General features: G+C 42.2%; 1 pseudogene; it reads left to right on the top strand.

Moving 5' to 3' along the window:
- The first annotated feature begins 15,081 nt into the window (after nt 1–15,081).
- Nucleotides 15,082–17,817, top strand: LOC126159808 (uncharacterized; annotated as a pseudogene).
- The last annotated feature ends 744 nt before the right edge of the window (nt 17,818–18,561 follow it).

The raw sequence follows: 18,561 nt of genomic DNA, 5'->3' as shown, positions 1-18,561 counted from the left end.
ATAGTACCATTTTGCAAAGCCGCGGTATACTGTAAGCACGGGGGCACGCCAACGATTTACAAAATTAGCCGTTTCGGATATGCCTTCACAGTTGTTCGTAAAAGCCAGTGATATGTCCTTTTGGACTTCACATAAATCATTCCGTTTCCACATAACGAAAACGACTGTACCGTTTATTGCGTTCCCCTGACACGTTACATACTCGCCGCTGCTAGTGCTGCCACTTGTGTGAGTGGTTATTACAAGCTGAAGTCGATCTTAGACGCTGGTCACCCTATGTGATTGTAGTCTGTATGAAAAACCAGTTACAAGATCGATACTTTTTTAACTAGAAGCTACAGGAAACTAACACAAGTTTTTGTTTTCAGGACAGGTACATCTACATCAACGTAGCTCTGAAAATCACACTGAGGTGCCTAGTAGAGGATTAATCGAACGACCTTCACAATAAATCTCTGTTATTCTAATCTCGAACAAGTTTTGATTACCATTATTTTATTATGATGATCGTTGGTACGTATGTAGGTCGTAGTCAACTACATGTTTTCGCATTCGGAGGGGAAAGTTGTGTCTTGAAGCGAGAAGGTCCCGCAGCTAGGAGAAATGCCTTTGTTTTAATGATGTCCAACCAAAATCTTGTATCATCTCCGTGAAAATCTCTCCCCCATTTTCGATAACACTAAACTTGCTGCCCTTCTTTGAACTTTCACTATGTATTCCGTTAATTCTATTGGTAAAAAACTCACAACGCGCAGTAGCACTCCTAAAGAGGATGGGAAAGCGTAGTGTAGACAGTCTGGTTCCGAGAACTCTTGAAGACAGACTTTGTAAACAGCAGTGCATGAGCAGCGCCTATTAGACGGAGGTCGTCGGACAGCCGATCAGTTCCTGTCATTCCACCAGGAGGCTGTAGTTAAAACCAGCCTAGACGGTCAATACTGCGGTTTGATCGCGTCCGCATTGTTACTTTGTGCCAAAAAGGGTTTTCAACAAGGGAAGTATACGCGCGTCTTGGAATGAACCAAAGTGCTGTTGTTCACACATGGAGGAGATACAGAGAGACAGGAACTGTTGACGACATGCCTATCTCAGGCCGCTCAAGGGCTACTACTGCAGTGGATGTCCGCTACCTACGGATTGTGGCTCGGAGGAATCCTGACCGCAACGCCAACATGTTGAAAATTGTTTTTCGTGCAGCCACAGGATGTCGTGTTACGACTCAAATTGTACACAATAGGCTGCATGATGCACAACTTCACTCCAGACGTCCATGGCAAGGTCCATTTTTGCAACCACGACACCATACGGCACGGTACAAATGGGCCCAATAACATGCCGAATGGACCGCTCAGGACTGGCATCACGTTCTCTTCACCGATGAGTGACATATATGCCTTCAAATCAAACGGTTCAAATGGCTCTGAGCACTACGGGACATAACATCTGAGGTCATCACTCCCCTAGAACTTAGAACTACTTAAACCTAACTAACCTAAGGACATCATACACATCCATGCCCGAGGCAGGATTGGAACCTGCGACCGTAGCAGTCTCGCGGTTCCGGACTGACACGCCTAGAACCGCTTAGTCACCGAGGCCAGCACATATGCCTTCAATCATACAATCGTCAGAGACTTATTTGGAGGCAACCCAGTCATGCTGAACGCCTTATACACATTGTCCAGCGAGTGCAACAAGGTAGAGGTACCCTGCCGTTTTGGGGTAGCATTATGGGGGGCCGACGTACGCCGCTGGTGGTCATGGAAGGCGCCGTAACGGCTGTACGATACGTGAATGCTATCCTCCGACCGATAGTGCAACCATATAGGCGGCGTATTGGCGAGGCATTCTGAAACGTCCCCTTAGAAAAATTGTACAGGACTGAGCTTAAACTGACACACAATATTTTTAGCGCAACGCAATCTGACTTTCAAAAGTCCCTACAAAAGAATGGCCCTGACTAACATTAACCTATACCTTTCACAAATCACTTACCTCACAAAAATCTTCATTACTCGAACTACTGCAATACAGCGAGCGCCACTACTGCCAGCTAAATAAAAGATTCAAACTACGGAAGGCACTAACTACTGATAGGGATAGTTAGCAAATGAAAGATTTTAATAGAGAACAAACACTGTATTTACCTTAATAGTCATAATATATATAGCAGTATATGCCATCCAGTATTACAAATTTCAAAACTCCGCCATCTCTCTCCCCACATCCACCACTGCTGGCGGCTCACCTCCAACTGCGCAACGTTACGCGCTGTTAACATCCAGCTGCCCAACACTACAATAGCCAACAACAATGCAAACCAGCTACAGACTGCACACAGCACAGCCAGTGCCTTCCTCTCAGCATATTGGTCTCAAGCCACACAAGACCGAGTAAAACATGGCATCATAATGATGAAACATTTCGAACAATCTGAATTTTCCAGTCTTGTGAAATATTTTGAAGACATGTTGCACAAGAATCAGTACCTGTCAAACCCATACAGCCCCTCAGAACTCATCCGCATTTGCTTAATCAAATTACCTGAATATTTACGGCATATTATTTTGGCAGGACGTTGCAAAGACGACATTGAAGCTTTTCAGGGGTTCTTACAAGAACTGGAAATTGACACTGACAATCGCGGAACGCGAAAAAAGGAGCACAACAATTACAGGTCACATCCGTAACAATTCCGCGATGACAGAAATAATAACTGGACGCGACAAGGCTATTCTCATAACACAAATCGTGACCAAAACAGACACCACCCGTATGACAACCGTTGGCAGAGTAGTAATAATTACAGTGAAAGATCACCTCTCTGCGGTAATGACTATCACAGAGACAATCAGAGAAACAGACAATATGGGAACCAAAACAATTATTATCAAGGGAGACAGAATAACTTCAGACGCAACAGTTCAGCTCGCAGTTACGATTCCGGGAGAAATTCTCCACCACATGACCGACAAACAAGAAACTATGTAAACTACCAACAGAACGACAGACCTGAATTGCATCAGAACTGGCGGGATTCAAACAGAGCAGGGCACTTTTGACAACGTGAATTTGTAGAAGCTAGGTCTCCTAATCCCAATAACGACGCACGCCAACAAAGGAACAGACAATGACTCGCACCGCAGGCAGCCACGTGCACCCGCTGGCTTAGGGAAAAATAACATAGACGCTAACCTTGAGAAAAATTATAGTATTCCTTACCGACGTATACCACATGATAATTGCGTCAAAGTTGAAACTCTGAGTACTATGAAGAGTAAAGGATTGCACCACATTTCATAAGCCCAGTCATGTATAATTTTTCTAAGGGGACGTTTCAATTCGTCTTCATGGACGACAATTCGCGCCCCATCGTGCACATCTTGTGAATGACTTCCTTCAGGACAACGACAGTGCTCGACTACAGTGGTCACCATGTTCTCCAGACATAAACCCTATCGAACACGCCTAGGATAAATTGAAAAGGGCTGCATATGGACGATGTGACCCACCAACCACTCTGAGTCATCTACGCCGAATCGCGGTTGAGGAGTGGGACAATCTGGACCAACAGTGCCTTGATGAACTTGTGAATAATATGTCACGACGAATTCAGACATGCTTCAATGCAAGAGGACGTGCTACTGGGTATTAGAGGTACCAGCGTGTACAGAAATCTGGATCACCACATCTGAAGGTCTCACTGTATGGTGGTACAACATGCAATTTGTGGTTTTCATGAAAAGGGCGGAAATGATGTTCATATTGATCTCTATCCCAATTTTCTGTACAGGTGCCGGAACTTTCGGAACCAAGGTGATGCAAAATTTTTTTTGATGTGTGTAGTTGCGTGCTCGACACAGATTTGTGCTGGGCCTTTTCGCTGGAGTGACTCTAGGTTTTCATCGATTTGAGGAACTGTCGGTCAGGTTGGTGAGCATATAGCATCTGTGGAAGTTTTTCATTCTGTGTTCATCTGTCAAGCATTCTCTGCTACAGAGTAGTACAGAGCTAAAGTTTTCGCAGTGTGTGGCAGGTCACCACAGATGATTCACGTTAGTTTGCGGATACTGTTGTTTCTAACCGCTACCTTATTATTTCTGTTGTTTCTTCCCACATGCGAGTGCCTTATCTAGAGTAGGGCTGTGTTTCCTCTCATTTTATGATAATTACATATTGCTAAGCTTTTGACAATGGTGACTGGAAAACTCTCTTTGAGCTCCTGAAGTTAGGAAGTGTAAAAAAAAAAGGTGGGAGCGAAAGGATATTTACAACTTGTACAGAGACCAGACTCCAATTATAAGAATTAAGTGACATGAGAAGGAAGCAGCGGATGTGAAGGGAGTGAGTCAGGCTTTTCCATGATATTATTCAAGCAGTGAGGGAAATCAAAGAACATTTTGGAGTAGGAATTAGCGTTCAGGGAGAACAAACAAGAACTTTGAGGTTTGCCGATGCATTGTAATTCTGTCAAAGACTGCAAAGGACCTGGAGGAGGAGCTCCACGGAATGAACATTGTCTTGAAAGGAGGATGTAGGATGACTATCAACAAATGTAAAATTAGGATAATGGGATGTAATCCATTTAAATCAAGTGATAGTGAAGGAATTCGACTAGGGAACGAGGCACTTATTGGGGAGCAAAGTAACTGACGCAGGCTGAAGTACAGAAGATGTAAATTGTAGAGTGATACTGGCAAGAAAAGTATTTCTGAAGAAGAGAAATGTAGATTTGAGTGTTTGGAAGTGTCGTTCTGAAAGTATTTGTCTGGAGTGTAACCATATATGTAAGCGAAACATGGACGATAAACAGTCTAATCTAAAAGAGAGTATAGGTTTTTCAGATGCGGTGTTACAGAAGAATGCGTAACTAATGAGGAGGTAGTGAACAAAACTACGTTTACAAGAAATTTATGGCACAGCCTGATTATATTAATTGATCGGTAGATAGGACACAGTCTTACACATCACGGGATCACCAATTTAATACTGGACCGAAATAGGGGGGGGGGGATGTACAAATTTTGTAGAAGGAGACCAAGAGATGAATACAGCAAAAAATATTCAGAAGGATGTGAGTTGCAGCTGTATTCGGAGATGAAAATGTTTGCACGGGATAGAGTGCCTATAAGAGCTGCATGGCTTGGGATTGACGACCACAACAACATTAACGTTTAAAAACCACCGAAGCGACGCTGATGACGCCGAATGAGATTAGTTATTTACTGTGAGACACAGTGGTTCGTAAATGTCGATAAATATCCCAAAACTTGATGAGAAATTTGGAACGTCTTACGTCACCAGATGACATACCTCACCGTACGTGCAGCAATTGGGGTTGAGCGCGAAGGGATGATTCAGCGATGTAATGCTTTTATTCCAGGAAACGGTGGAAACTTAGAACACCTTTTATAAATGCGATCTGTTGTAAACGTAGAAATTACACAGTTATATTCCTCGCTATAACGAAGTAAAAGCCGTTGTTATCTAGTGTCCCTTCCCTTTTGTTCCTTCTTATTTTGTTTACAGACATTATTTAGAGAGTAAAACGTACACCATTCACTGGAAACAACGCAGTTTGAAAGCTTATGCTCATTTACTTGTGACGCCCCATGGCAGATTTTGGTTGTATTGTGCTTTGCAGTAAAGAAGCGGAGACATCGAAACCGGTAAATAAAATAATACCTCGTACCTAACTCTAAATACGTAGCTGTTTTACGCAACGAAGAAGAACAAAAAAAAGCACTGCCTGCCAGACGCAAGACCCCAAGTCTAACCCCCACATGCTAAAGTCGCGCACGTGGGCCCTGAGCTGCAGCAACGTGAATGCTTGATGAGGTCCGACAGACCGACAGGCAGAACCGCTGCACGTGCAACGATCTACGTTATCTGGTGAATCTCATCTTCAGCATTTGTCATTCACTTTTGGGGTATTTCCAGACACTCTCCACATACATGGGCAAGTCAATCGTATAGATAGTCCACCTTGTTATTTCAGCTCTAGACGTGACCACTGGTATGCGATGTATATTCCGCAGTCTCCAAGTTGTCGTTGTCTCTTTGTGTCGAGGCTGATATTTTCTTGAAGACGCCAAAAAGTTTAGCAGATAATTAGTTGCGTTCCCGCCACAGACTATGTTTGGCTGATCCACGTACGGCCTTTTCTCGACTGGAGGAATTGTCGACCGGGTTGGATAGCGTTTACTAGGAATGTTTCGGAGGTGAAAACTTCCCGTGTTTCTGATTCACCCGGATGTCAGAATCGCTAATACCAATAGACCGTATCCCTTCTCTAACAAAATCAGGCCTAGACAACCGAAGATGATATGGCATGTCTCATTCACTTGTCTTGTACGCCAGGCTCTGTGTTCTGCTAGACATGCATGCTGTGCTGCGGAGTAGCACAGAGCTGAAGCGCTGGTTTTCTGAGTCTGTAGCTGCCAACCCACGGTGGTGCACACTAGTTTTCGAACAATACTATTTCGATCCTCATCCTTACGATTTGTGTTGTTTCTTCCTACATGCGAGTGCCATGTGTTTAAAGTAAGGCAATTTTACCTCCAATTTCATGATAATTACGTACTGCTGAGCTATTGATAACGTTGTCTGGAGTACAGTTTTTGAAATTCTGAAGATAGAAAATGTAAACAGGAAGCGAAAGGATATTTACAACTTGTACAGAAACCAGGTCATAGTTATAAAAGTCGAGGGGCATGAAGGAAAGCAGTGGTTGAGAAGGGACTGAGACACCCTTGTGGCCCATCACTGCTGTTCGATAATATGTACACTGCTCAAGCAGGAAAAGAAACCAAAGATATATTTGGGGTAGGAATTAAAATTCAGGGGGTAGACTTGAAACCTGCGAGGTTTCAAGATGACGCTCTAATACTGTCAGAGGCAGCAAATGATTTGGATGAGCAGGTGAACGAAATAGACATTCTCTTGAAAGGATGGTATAAGATAACCTACAACAAGAAGCAAAACAAAGATAATGCAAAGTGGTCGAGTTAACCAGTTAATCATGAGAGAATTTGGTTAGGAAACGAGACATTTAAGGTAGTAAACTAGTTTATTTAACTGAACAGCAAACTAACGACCGACGTAGAGAGGATATAAAATGTAGACTGTAAATGGCAAAAAATTCGTTTCAGGAGAAGAGAAATTTGTTAGCTTGGAAAATAGGTTAAAGCGGTGGAAAGTCTTTCCTGAAAGTATTAGTACTGAATGTAGCCATGTATGGAAGTGAATCACGAACGTTAAACGGTTTAGACAAGTGAAATGGTTCAAATGGCTTTGAATACTATGGGCCTTAACATCTGAGGTCATCAGCCCCCTAGACTTAAAACTACTTTAACCTAACTAACCTAAGGACATGAGCAACATCCATGCCCGAGGCAGGATTCTAACCTGCGACCGAAGCAGCAGCGTAGTTCCGGACTGAAGCTCCTAGAACCCCTCGGCCACAGCGACTGGCTAGACAAGTGAGAATAGAAGCTTTTGAAACGTGGTACCACAGAAGAATGTTGAGGATTAGATTATTAGAGCAGAAAATTAATGTGGAGTTACTGTATTGTACTTCGAAGAAAAGAAATTTGTGGCACAACCTAACTGGAAGATGGAATCTGCTGATAGGACACATTTTGAGACGTCAAGGACTCACCAGATCAGAACTGTAGCTAGATGTGGTGCATAAAAATTGTGGAGGGAGGCCAAGAGATAAATACAGAAAGCATATTCAAAAGGTTGGGAGTTACAGTAGTTATTCGGAGATAAAGAGGCCTGCACAGAACTGAGTGGTGTGGAGAGCTGCATGAAGGCAGTTTCTGGAATCTGGACAACAACAACAACGACGACGACAACAACAACACATTCTGCTGCTGCGATTTGTTATTTGTTCAGTTGTGTTTTCGATGCAAAGTGGAGCATTGTCGACTTTCCTCATGAAACTGGGCAAAATAAAGATTCTGTAGATCTTGGACGATAAGTGAAAAGCGATACGTGTCGCTCACAGCAGAAAAGAGCTGATGGGGAGTGGCTCCAGTCCTGGGTGAGTTCCGGAGACTCGAGTTGACAACTGTCGCAACATTCTGGCACTTTATTAGCTGGGGGGCTATCCGGGACGAGTCAGCGGGCAGCAGGGCCGAGGTCCGAGACGTGGCGTGACAAGCGTTTGCACTCAGGTTTTACAACCGGCGGAGGAGGTGGAGGCATCGCCAGGTATCTCGGCGACACCCGCGCGTGCACTGCAGGTAAAAACGCAGCCGACTGTAAATTAAGCGAGGCCGGCGGCTATAAAGATAGCAGTGTGTTTACAGCCTGGGGCCGGTAATTGAGTGTCGACGCCTGCTTTAATAGGGCGGCGGCGAGGAGCGGGGGCAGCCCGCCTGTCCAATAGGATGCGCTGTTTATGGCCGACGCCCGCCGTCGCTCTAACGAGTGTTTAGGCGGTCGTTTAGGGGCGACGCAGTCCCGCAGCACGGCCCGGCACAGTAGCGCTTACGTCAGCACTCCGACCCGGCTCCTGGGGCGGAGCCACGGACGTATCACCTGGAGGAGCCAGTTGAAATTAGGGGCCTCAACTGAGAGTAGACACTGATCCAAGGTAGCTGAGGAGGAGGCAGGTCACCGTATAACTCAGACACTCAACACATACGCGAGCTCTCCCGATCATACTACACAATCAAATATTCAAAGAATGTGCCACGATACAAAAGATCAGTGATGACATAAGTAGAAACTATTTTGACGCTTACAGTAGTAAAGGAGTTTTTCTATTTGGGGAGAAAAACAACTGATGATGGTCGAAGTAGAGAGGATATAAAATGTAGACTGGCAATGGCAAGGAAAGTGTTTCTGAAGAAGAGAAATTTATTAACATCGAGTATAGATTTAACTGTCAAGAAGTCGTTTCTGAAAGTATTTGTATGAGTGTAGCCATGTATGGAAGTGAAGCATGGACGATAAATAGTTTGTACAAGAAGAGAATAGAAGCTTTCGAAATATGGTGCTACAGAAGAATGTTGAAGATTAGATGGGTTGATCACATAACTAATGTGGAGGTATTGAATAGAATTGGGTAGGAGTTTGTGGCACAACTTGACAAGAAGAAGGGACCGGTTGGTAGGACAAGTTCTGGGGCATCAAGGGATCACAAATTTAGCATTGGAGGGCAGTGTGGAGGGTAAAAATCGTAGAGGGAGATCGAAAGATGAATACACTAAGCAGATTGAGAAGGATGTAGGCTGCAGTAAGTACTGCGAAATAAAGAAGCTTGCACAGGGTAGGGTAGCATGGAGAGCTGCATCAAACCAGTCTCAGGACTGAAGACTACAACAACAACAACTTGTATAATGACTCATGAGAAAAGACGAGTGCGAGAAGTAATTCTGTATGACGTTCAATATGTGCCACTTCAAAACTATCTGATAAACACTGTTTTCTTCTCTATTTTAGCTATATGTATATGAAATACACTGCTACTTCAAAACTATCTGATAAACACTGTTTTCTTCTCTATTTTAGCTATATGTATTGAAATACACTGGTGGAGGAAACAGTTATTACTCCCTTTTAGAGGTTTCCAGTTCAGTCAAGATTTATTGTTGCAACGGTGCATATGGAGTACATGAAATGATTACGTTAACAGATCAGTAGCTCAAGTGCTTTTGAGGTACCAGGTATCAACCCATGCATATCACTCATATAAGTGCGTACTATAGCCTTCAGGGTCGGGAGTGCAGGCGCTGACTATGGACTCCAGTCGATTGTACAGATGGGGAATACTGTTTTGGAATACGCTCGTAATGTTTGCTCAACCTGTTCATGAAGTTGTGGAAGAGTTGTTGGATGACGAGTCGTGCGAGTCACTTCCCGTCCCGTCATATCCCACAGGTACTCGATTGGAAACAAGTATGAAGATCATGCTGGCCAGAGAAGTTGCTACAAGTGTTACAGAGCTCATTCCGTTTCACACGCAGTGTGCTGGCGGACATTACACACTTCTAACGACGCATAACCTTTTTGTTCCAAGAACGGCAAACCAACAGCTCTAACGACATTCTGCACGTACCGAGCGCTGGTTACCATCACCTCCAGAAACGTCAAAGTTTAACAAGGGTTGTAGATTATCACATCCCAGACTACAATACCAGGGATGGGACCAGTTTGTCTTGGACTGAAGCACTCTAGGAGACAGCACTTTCCATGCCTGCGTCGTATGCGAAAACAACCATCACTTGCCTGCAGGCCGAATCTGCTGTCATCTCTGACGACCACGGGACCCCATTCCGTCTTCCAAATGACCCTCTTATGGCACCAGTCGAGCCTTGCGCATCAGTCCTGTGGTGTGAGTGGAAGACGTTTTAGAGTTGTCTGTGCCTGTACTTCCACTGCTAATAACGGGTTCACAACTGTTAATGTTGACACTTCTGCGCTCATAAGCCCTCTTATCTGTGGTGCGGTTACTGTGCTATTTTCCACTGTTACCGTTGCAACACGACAATTTTGTCGGATGTCTGTGCTGTATGGGCACCCAAAGCCACATCAACAGATGTGAGAGTGATCATGTGGCCACTGATAGCACCATCGTTGCACATCTGACACACCACGTCAACTCGTGCAACTCGGAAGTCACATTTTGGCCCCTTTGAAACTCGCTAACTTGGTTGCAAGGAGCACAAGAGGATCTCCGTGGAATGGTTACTTGCTTGCTTCACACATTTGTACCACACTGAGCCTCCGGGCTGTGAACATTCTCTATGAAAGAGTAGACGCAGATGGCGCTCTGGTAGCCATGTCACTATGCTATCTGTTGACGGACAACATCGAAACCGTTATCAGTACGTCTACTATCTCCCAGGCGGCATAAGCCGTCATCAGATCAAAATCGACGTCGTCTTTCCAGGTGCATTAATTTTGTTTTCCGTTAGTGTAAAAAATGATTTTAGAATGCTATTCAATTTGAATGGGCCTGTGGAATGCTGCTGCTACTTTTTCAGTCAAATACTTCATTTGTTTCTTCGATGGTATATACACATACGTTTTCTTCGATGATATGTATGTAACGTAGATAAGACAGATACAACGTAACATCTGAACATGCACTTGAGAACGGCTATATGGCCGAAGATATGATTGTGTTAAATAAAATAGAAATGTATAGTCAGATGGTGGAAATTTCTTTCAAAAATTTCTATGTGACAGAAGTCCCCCATGAAGGAAAAATTATAAATACTTCACTCTTTGCATGTTGATTTCTCACTTCTACAGTAGTAATCTTCTACAGCGGTTGAGTTATTTTTTGTGTTTAACTAGCTGTTACCCGAAGCTGTGACCGCATACCAGTAATTTAGTTACGATGGGTGATGGTAAGTAAGGTACTGTACGTGCTGTGACATCAGCTGCCCTCATGTGTGTGCTATTCAGATAAGCATAGGCCGTGACGTGCACCCCGCTCCGCCCCTTCTCAAACTGCCCCAACGCACGATGCTTCGGCATGTGCAACATCGCTCCCGCGCACTGCGTACAGAAGTCCATGACTAGTAGAGCATTTCTATGCATCGTTCTACTGAAGTAGCTACACATTATACAATGTTTAGATTACACCACAAATAATGTGTAAGTATGAACTCGCCACACGTAACGTTGTATAAGGATTGTAATCATTAATCTGAGCCGTATCACAAAGCACATATCATTCAATAAAATCATTTTCACAAATATGGTACAGATCAAAAGTCACTCTATATAGCTTTATCAGAGAGTAAATATTTTTCCTTAATTCCCGTCATATTCTTCATATCAGCATCTTATGTTACACTCTTTCTTAACTAGCCTGTGTTTTTCCTCAGGGTTCATGCTATCTCCACAACACATTTCATCGAAATCTGTTCAGTGCGTAAGTCACGAAAACGTAACAGACACAATTACTTAGAATGGATAAAAATTTCAATTACGATATGTCTTTTCCTATCTTGGTATTTTGATGTAATATAGCCCATACTGTGACCCAAAATATACCCAACTTACCTGCAAAAACCCCGTGAAGAGATTAGCATGTTGAAACAAACAAAAGTAGTTCAAATGGATCTGAGCACTATTGGAATTAACATCGGAGGTCATCAGTCCCCTAGAACTTAGAACTACTTAAACCTAACAAACCTAAGGACATAACACACACCCATGCCCGAGGCAGGATTCGAACCTGCGACTGTAGCGGCGGCGCGGTTCCGGACTGAAACGCCTAGAACCGCTCGGCCACTCTTGAAACAAACAGACATCCGATAGTTTTACATATAACTTTTTCTTTTCGTGATCTGGCTGATTAAATAAATCGTAAGGGGTTCCCTAAACTATGCTCAAATTACCTGTGAAAACCCGCTGAATATTGGTTTTTGTAGTTTTGGGGAAGCGTGTTCAAACACCCCAATACGAATGTTTCGCTGATTTAGTATTATTATAAATTACAAATGATTTCTTTCAATAATGTGACAACGTTGAACCTTTCACTAGCTTTAATTCTGACTACTTCAGTAACTGTGAAGTTCATTCTCGCAAATGAACAATGACGTAGAAAGTACGAAATAGCTGCACTGTTCATTCTACCTCCGTATCTGTAAGGTGCACTCTCATAAATAAACATTGGCGTACAAAGTTCCGAATTGCTGCACTATCTTTGTCACCACTGCGTTTCGTCAATGACGAGAGAGATAATGTAGAAAAGATACCTTTAGGTAACGTAGCCTTGCTGACGATGCAACAAAATGTGCGACCGCCGATCGACTGAAACAAAATGAACGATCGTGATAATGGGGATTTCCAATGGAAATGAGCGTTTGGTGTCATTGGCCCAAAGGACCCTTACGGGGCAAGTCCGACCGTCTTGGTGCAGGTCTTATTACATTCGACGCCACATTGGGGGGCCTGCGCGCCGGATGTGTATGAAATGATTGTGAGGACAACACAGCACCCCAGTCCCTGAGCAGAGAGGGTCCCAGACCCAGCCGGGAGTCGTGCCCGGGCCCATACGACGGCAGTGCGTCAAGGTGCGTCCACATACTCGTGTGACTCATGTACTTGTGAGACTTGCGAGCCTTACGAGTAATGTGGACGGAGGTAGGCTCCGAGGGCTCGCCGCGAAACAGGCTTCCGAGCCGCCCGAGCTTATGGCTTGTCTGGATCCGGCTGTAGTCGGTACATCAAAGGAATGCGCGGCGAGCTGCTTGAGTGGCGTGTGTAACGTGTGCGCGGGGCACACGATACTCTTTAAAGCCTGTACTATGGTAAGTTGACGGGCTTCACCTTATGAGAAAGGATTTTCGTATAGATATTGACCGCGTGTACCTGAATGGAGGCAAGTCAGACTTACACCCACTCTGTAATAACAATGATACGTCAAGCAAGTCCGAAATGCAACTACACGTCAGGACGGACAAGAAACAACACAGAAGATGCTACCAATTTGTTAATAATACGGTCGCCAGCCTAATTAGGCATGAACTGTGTTTCTTCCCTGGACAAGTTGATGTACGTTCATGCAAAACAACACGTAGTAACACTGCATAATATGGTAAATTTTAGAACCAGAAAATCTACTGAACTGATAATTTTACTTTCTGTACTGATATGGATAAACCATAAATACATAACACTACACTATAATGTTTACTACAAAACTTCGTACTGTCTATTGATCTGATTAAAATCGGGCATAGGTTACCCTAGAAATAGCACTTTCGAATCACACACACAATGTCAATTTTGATATAGATAAAACACTGATAAATTTTGGTTTTTATATTGACTTTAACTTTGCTGGTCAAATCAGTTTAGAACACTTCAGAATTCAAATGAATAAAAAAAAGGGGGGACCCTGAAACTGTAATGATCACTGCATTAAAAAATTTGATTGCTGAAATCAGTATGTGCTCAAGATTTCCAATATATGAGTTACTACTCTTTTTATCTTATTTCCTGCTCATTTAAATACCATTATATCTGTCTCGAAATAATTAAACTTCATTACTAAATAAATATCAGAGTTATCTTCCAACTTTGTCAGACCTCCTTTATTCATTAACTAGTTTATTTACAAGACAGTTCTTTAAACATCATTCTAACGTAACTAGGTCTGCAGGTAATTATTATTAACACAAACTTTAATTTTTAATTTCGGGACACTCGGATTGCACAACATTTGGAAAGGACCCTGTCTAGGTTAGTTGTGAGGATAATTAATTGATAGGACAGTTCTGGTAAAATTTAAGTTGTTATTGAACAGTATGGAACAAAATTAACGCTGGTCCATACGAATACAGTACTAAAAGTTTTGACCGGTTCGTATTGATACGGCGGTTGGCGGGCGGCGAGATGGCGAGGCACAGAGCACACATATAACCACAGCCATGGCTCTTGACGTATCGCGCACTTTATTTCTTCATAGCGTCGCAATAATTTTCCATTTAGTGCCTATGGAATTTTGCCATGCTGTATGGGCGTAGGAACGGCATATCCGAGGCTCAATGCAATTGCGTCTTCCAGGAGAGCCTCCTCGCTACAGAACGTGTTGCTCAGACCAATGCCCAACTCCGACTACCACTGCTGAGCCCGTTGTGCCGTACAGCGCCCGTGTGCATTTTCCCGCGCTCGCCTGCCATCCACCTTTTACCGCTCCCTTACAGACAGGGTATTCACCCGAGGTATTGCATTCTACATATCCTAATACATTGCCTACGTATGGACCAGACGCACAATTACAACTTTAACATCTTACAACAGTTTCAACATTTGTTACACTTCAATTCTATTACAATATTGCTTGAAATTTGATATAAACATTAATATTCACATTGAAAATTGTTTACAGTTTCCTTAACATAATAGCATGAAACAAAAAAGAAATGAAATCAGAACATCGATTACACTAATTTATCGAAAATCAGAAGAAAAAATTATGATATGTACAATAGTACAGCGTTGTTGTTGTTACACGTGGGCGGCAGCAAGCATTGACCAGTTGGCTCGTACAGTTTGATCTTGGTATTAGTCTTTTTCTGTGTTGTGGACATCGGTTTTTCTTTTGAAATGGAGTGGACCGACGATTTTGTCATTAAATTCATAAATACTTATGAACAATACCCTGTGTTGTGGGATGCAACAAACTTCTAATATAAAATAAAATTAAAAAAAAGTGAATCGTGGGATTCCATCGCGACAAAACTCGGCGTGGATGTGACCAAATTAAAAAAAATGACCAGCTTATTAGCCACTTACAGGGAAGTCCGCCAGAAGGAGACTGAGCCTGGGAAGTCCAGCGCTGGGGTTGAGGAAGTGAACGCTCCAAACTGATTCGCTTTCAAAGCATTTGAATTTCTGCACTGCAAATATCAGCCGCGGAAAACAATCAACACAGATGTAATAAAATATATTTGTTTTTAGAAATGTATAAACGAACTATTAATAAACTTAATGGGGTTCCGACCCTTTTTGGTTCGGTCTCCATGGCTACCTAACTTTTTATCTTTTTCAGCTTACATTTCGGTCCATGCTCATTTGTTAATTTTAAATTTTTTGGTGTTGTTCCCTTATATACCATTAATCATATCATTTCTTAAGATATTTTTTAATATTTATTTTAGCTTAACACCATTTCTATTAGAAATATACCTAGTAATTGCTTATAGTTTTCAAATTTAAAAATTAAAAAAAAGTTATAATTGTGATAAAATTATAAGGTTTATGGCAAAATGAGTTCTGAACGTCACAGGGGGGAAAGGAGGAAATGAGTAACTGGATTGGAATACATCCTGGGGCAACGCTGGGTACTCAGCTAGTAATAAATTAATAATAATGAATAACATTTATTTTTCTAACACATTATATTAAAGCACATGTACATTTATATGTATTTTATTTGTATATTATGTTATTTGAGGGAATAAAAATAATGAAATAGGAATTAATAAAGGCAAAACTTCACATTTATAGGTAGTTGCAATGCGTGCAGTCAGGCAGTCACTAGTATGTACATAGCTAGTACCTGAAAATTCTTTAATAAGTTATTGGTAATCATCTTGCCATGGCAATCTTCCCTCTTCGGAAATGAAATAAGCAGCGAATTCATCTCTAATGTATTGGGCAGTCTGGAATGTTCGCTAATCGTGTAAACGTTGTAGCAGGAGTGATCTCGTTTCTCCAAGTTCCCGCCTTTAAATGCCCGTTCTCCTCATGATCCACTGCTCCTTCAGGGTATAAATTTGTCTGGAAGCAAAACTTCTTCGCAAGAAATTATGGAGGTATATACAAGTCATAATAACACTTTAGGGCCGGCCGGCGGCGCTTCAGTCCAGAATCGCGCGACTGCTACGGTCGCAGTTTCGAATAGTGCCTCGGGCATGGATATGTGTGATGTCCTCAGGTTAGTTAGGTTTAAGTAGTTCTAAGTTCTAAGGGACTGATGACCTCAGATGTTAAGTCCCATAGTGCTCAGAGCCATTTGATCCATTTTTGAACACTTTGGGCTTTCTCAGGCAGTAGTAATACAGGCTTTCTTAGTATCCGGAATACGGAAGAAAGTATTCGGAACGCATTTTCCACAACCCGCCTTGCTCTTGAAAAAGTCTGTAGTTAAAATTCTTTTGATTGACCTCCGTGGTTGTTGTTCACTATACGGCTTCATGATATGATTGTTGCGGGGAAACGCTTCATCTGCGACAATAACATAGAGTACTTTTTCTATCTACCTGGGAGGGTATGATCGTCCGGAAAAACGATCATACCATTACTCATATTCTTAAAAGAGGATGTATTTAGAAAAACACACCGTCTGAAATTCGACCTTGGAAGCCGACATCACCATACAAAAAACAATAGTCAGCATCCACTAGACCAAACAGAACAGTACTGAAAAACGTCTTATAACTGAAAAAATCGCTTCCAGAATTAACTGGGCTTTGGATTGCGCAATGTTTGCCATCCATTACACCGAGGCAATGCAAGTTCCATTTTCTCTCTCTGCTACAAGTAACCACTCTTGTAGCGTCTGTGGCATTTGCAAAAAAGTAAATATAAACTAATAACTCCTAATAATACAAATAATTATTAAATTCATAGACAATAATGGACAGTCTAATAATTATAAACATTAATAATAATTAAAATCAGTAATTTTGCGTAATAATAGCTAGTAATCATTATAACAAATATTCTGAATTTCACTTATCAACGTGTTATTGTTCCCAATTTTTTACTATTATTATCGTGTATCTCCCTATTCCTACATCCATTCTTTTATTTTTTATTTTACTTGCTTTGCTATTGTTTATATCAATCTTTTGTCGTCGGTTTGTTTTAGGAGGAATTTAAGGAGGATTTGGAAGCACAGAGGGTTACGGGCATGGATACAAACGAAGGTACAGCGTGCACTTGCGAAGACATTAGTAGTCACGATGTCGATCATCAAACAACGCAAGGCAACTAACTGCCACCCACACCAAACAAACGCATGAAGTTATTTGCTACACCATAAAAAAGTCAGAGAAAAAGCGCCGGAGATCCTCGTATAGGAGAGGCATATAATGCAATACAAACTACTTTATCCAAAACTAGAGACGAGTTTGACGCCTATGGAGAGTACGTAGTGAACGTTCTACGGTCGATGGTGCCTTTGTTAAAAAAGAATTGGCCGACACGATTTTCAGAGCACAAACCGGCTGTTTCGAACATTCTAGGCCAGGTTCAACCAACAGCCACTATAGTTGCTCGTCGCATTTACCGATTCCTTCAACTCAACAACTTCAGTATCGCCATAAGGCTTGGTAGTGTCACATGCGTCGCTGCTGACCAAAATAATATATTACATTTTTGTGGATTTATAGTTTTACTTTGTGATATTTTGTGTTTAATAAGGAACTTATACCGTATTGTTACAAGTTAAAACTAGTAATAAAATACTTCTAACAAGCTTTATGAAGATACCCCATGTTAAACGATTCTTCACTTTCTTCCTTATGCAGAAGGAATTTTACAGATAAGGTAAAGTTGGGATTGTTGTTGTTGTGCTCATCAGTCCTGAGGCTGGTGTGATGCAGCTCTCCATGTTAATCTATCCTGTGCAAGCTCCTTCATCTCCCAGTACCTACTGCAACCTACATCCTTCTGACTCTGCTTAGTGTATTCAGCTCTTGGTCTCCCTCTACGATTTTTACCCTCCACACTGCCCTCCAATGCTAACTTGGTGATCCCTTGATGCCTCAGGACATGTTCTACCAACAGATCCCTTCTTCTAGTGAAGTTGTGCCACAAACTCCTCTTCTCCCCAATCCTATTCAATACCTCCTCATTAGTTATGTGATCTACCCATCTAATCTTCAGCATCTTCTGTAGCACCACATTTCAAAAGCTTCTAATCTCTTCTTGTCCAAACTATTTATTGTCCATGTATCACTTCCATACATGGCTACACTCCATACAAATACTTTCAGAAACGACTTCCTGACACTTAAATCCATACTCGATGTTAACAAATTTCTCTTCTTCAGAAACGCTTTCCTTGCCATTGCCAGT

Source organism: Schistocerca cancellata, chromosome 2 (genome assembly GCF_023864275.1).
Source record: "Schistocerca cancellata isolate TAMUIC-IGC-003103 chromosome 2, iqSchCanc2.1, whole genome shotgun sequence".
Taxonomy (NCBI): Eukaryota; Metazoa; Arthropoda; class Insecta; order Orthoptera; family Acrididae; genus Schistocerca; species Schistocerca cancellata.
This window is presented reverse-complemented; position numbering and strand designations above follow the sequence as displayed.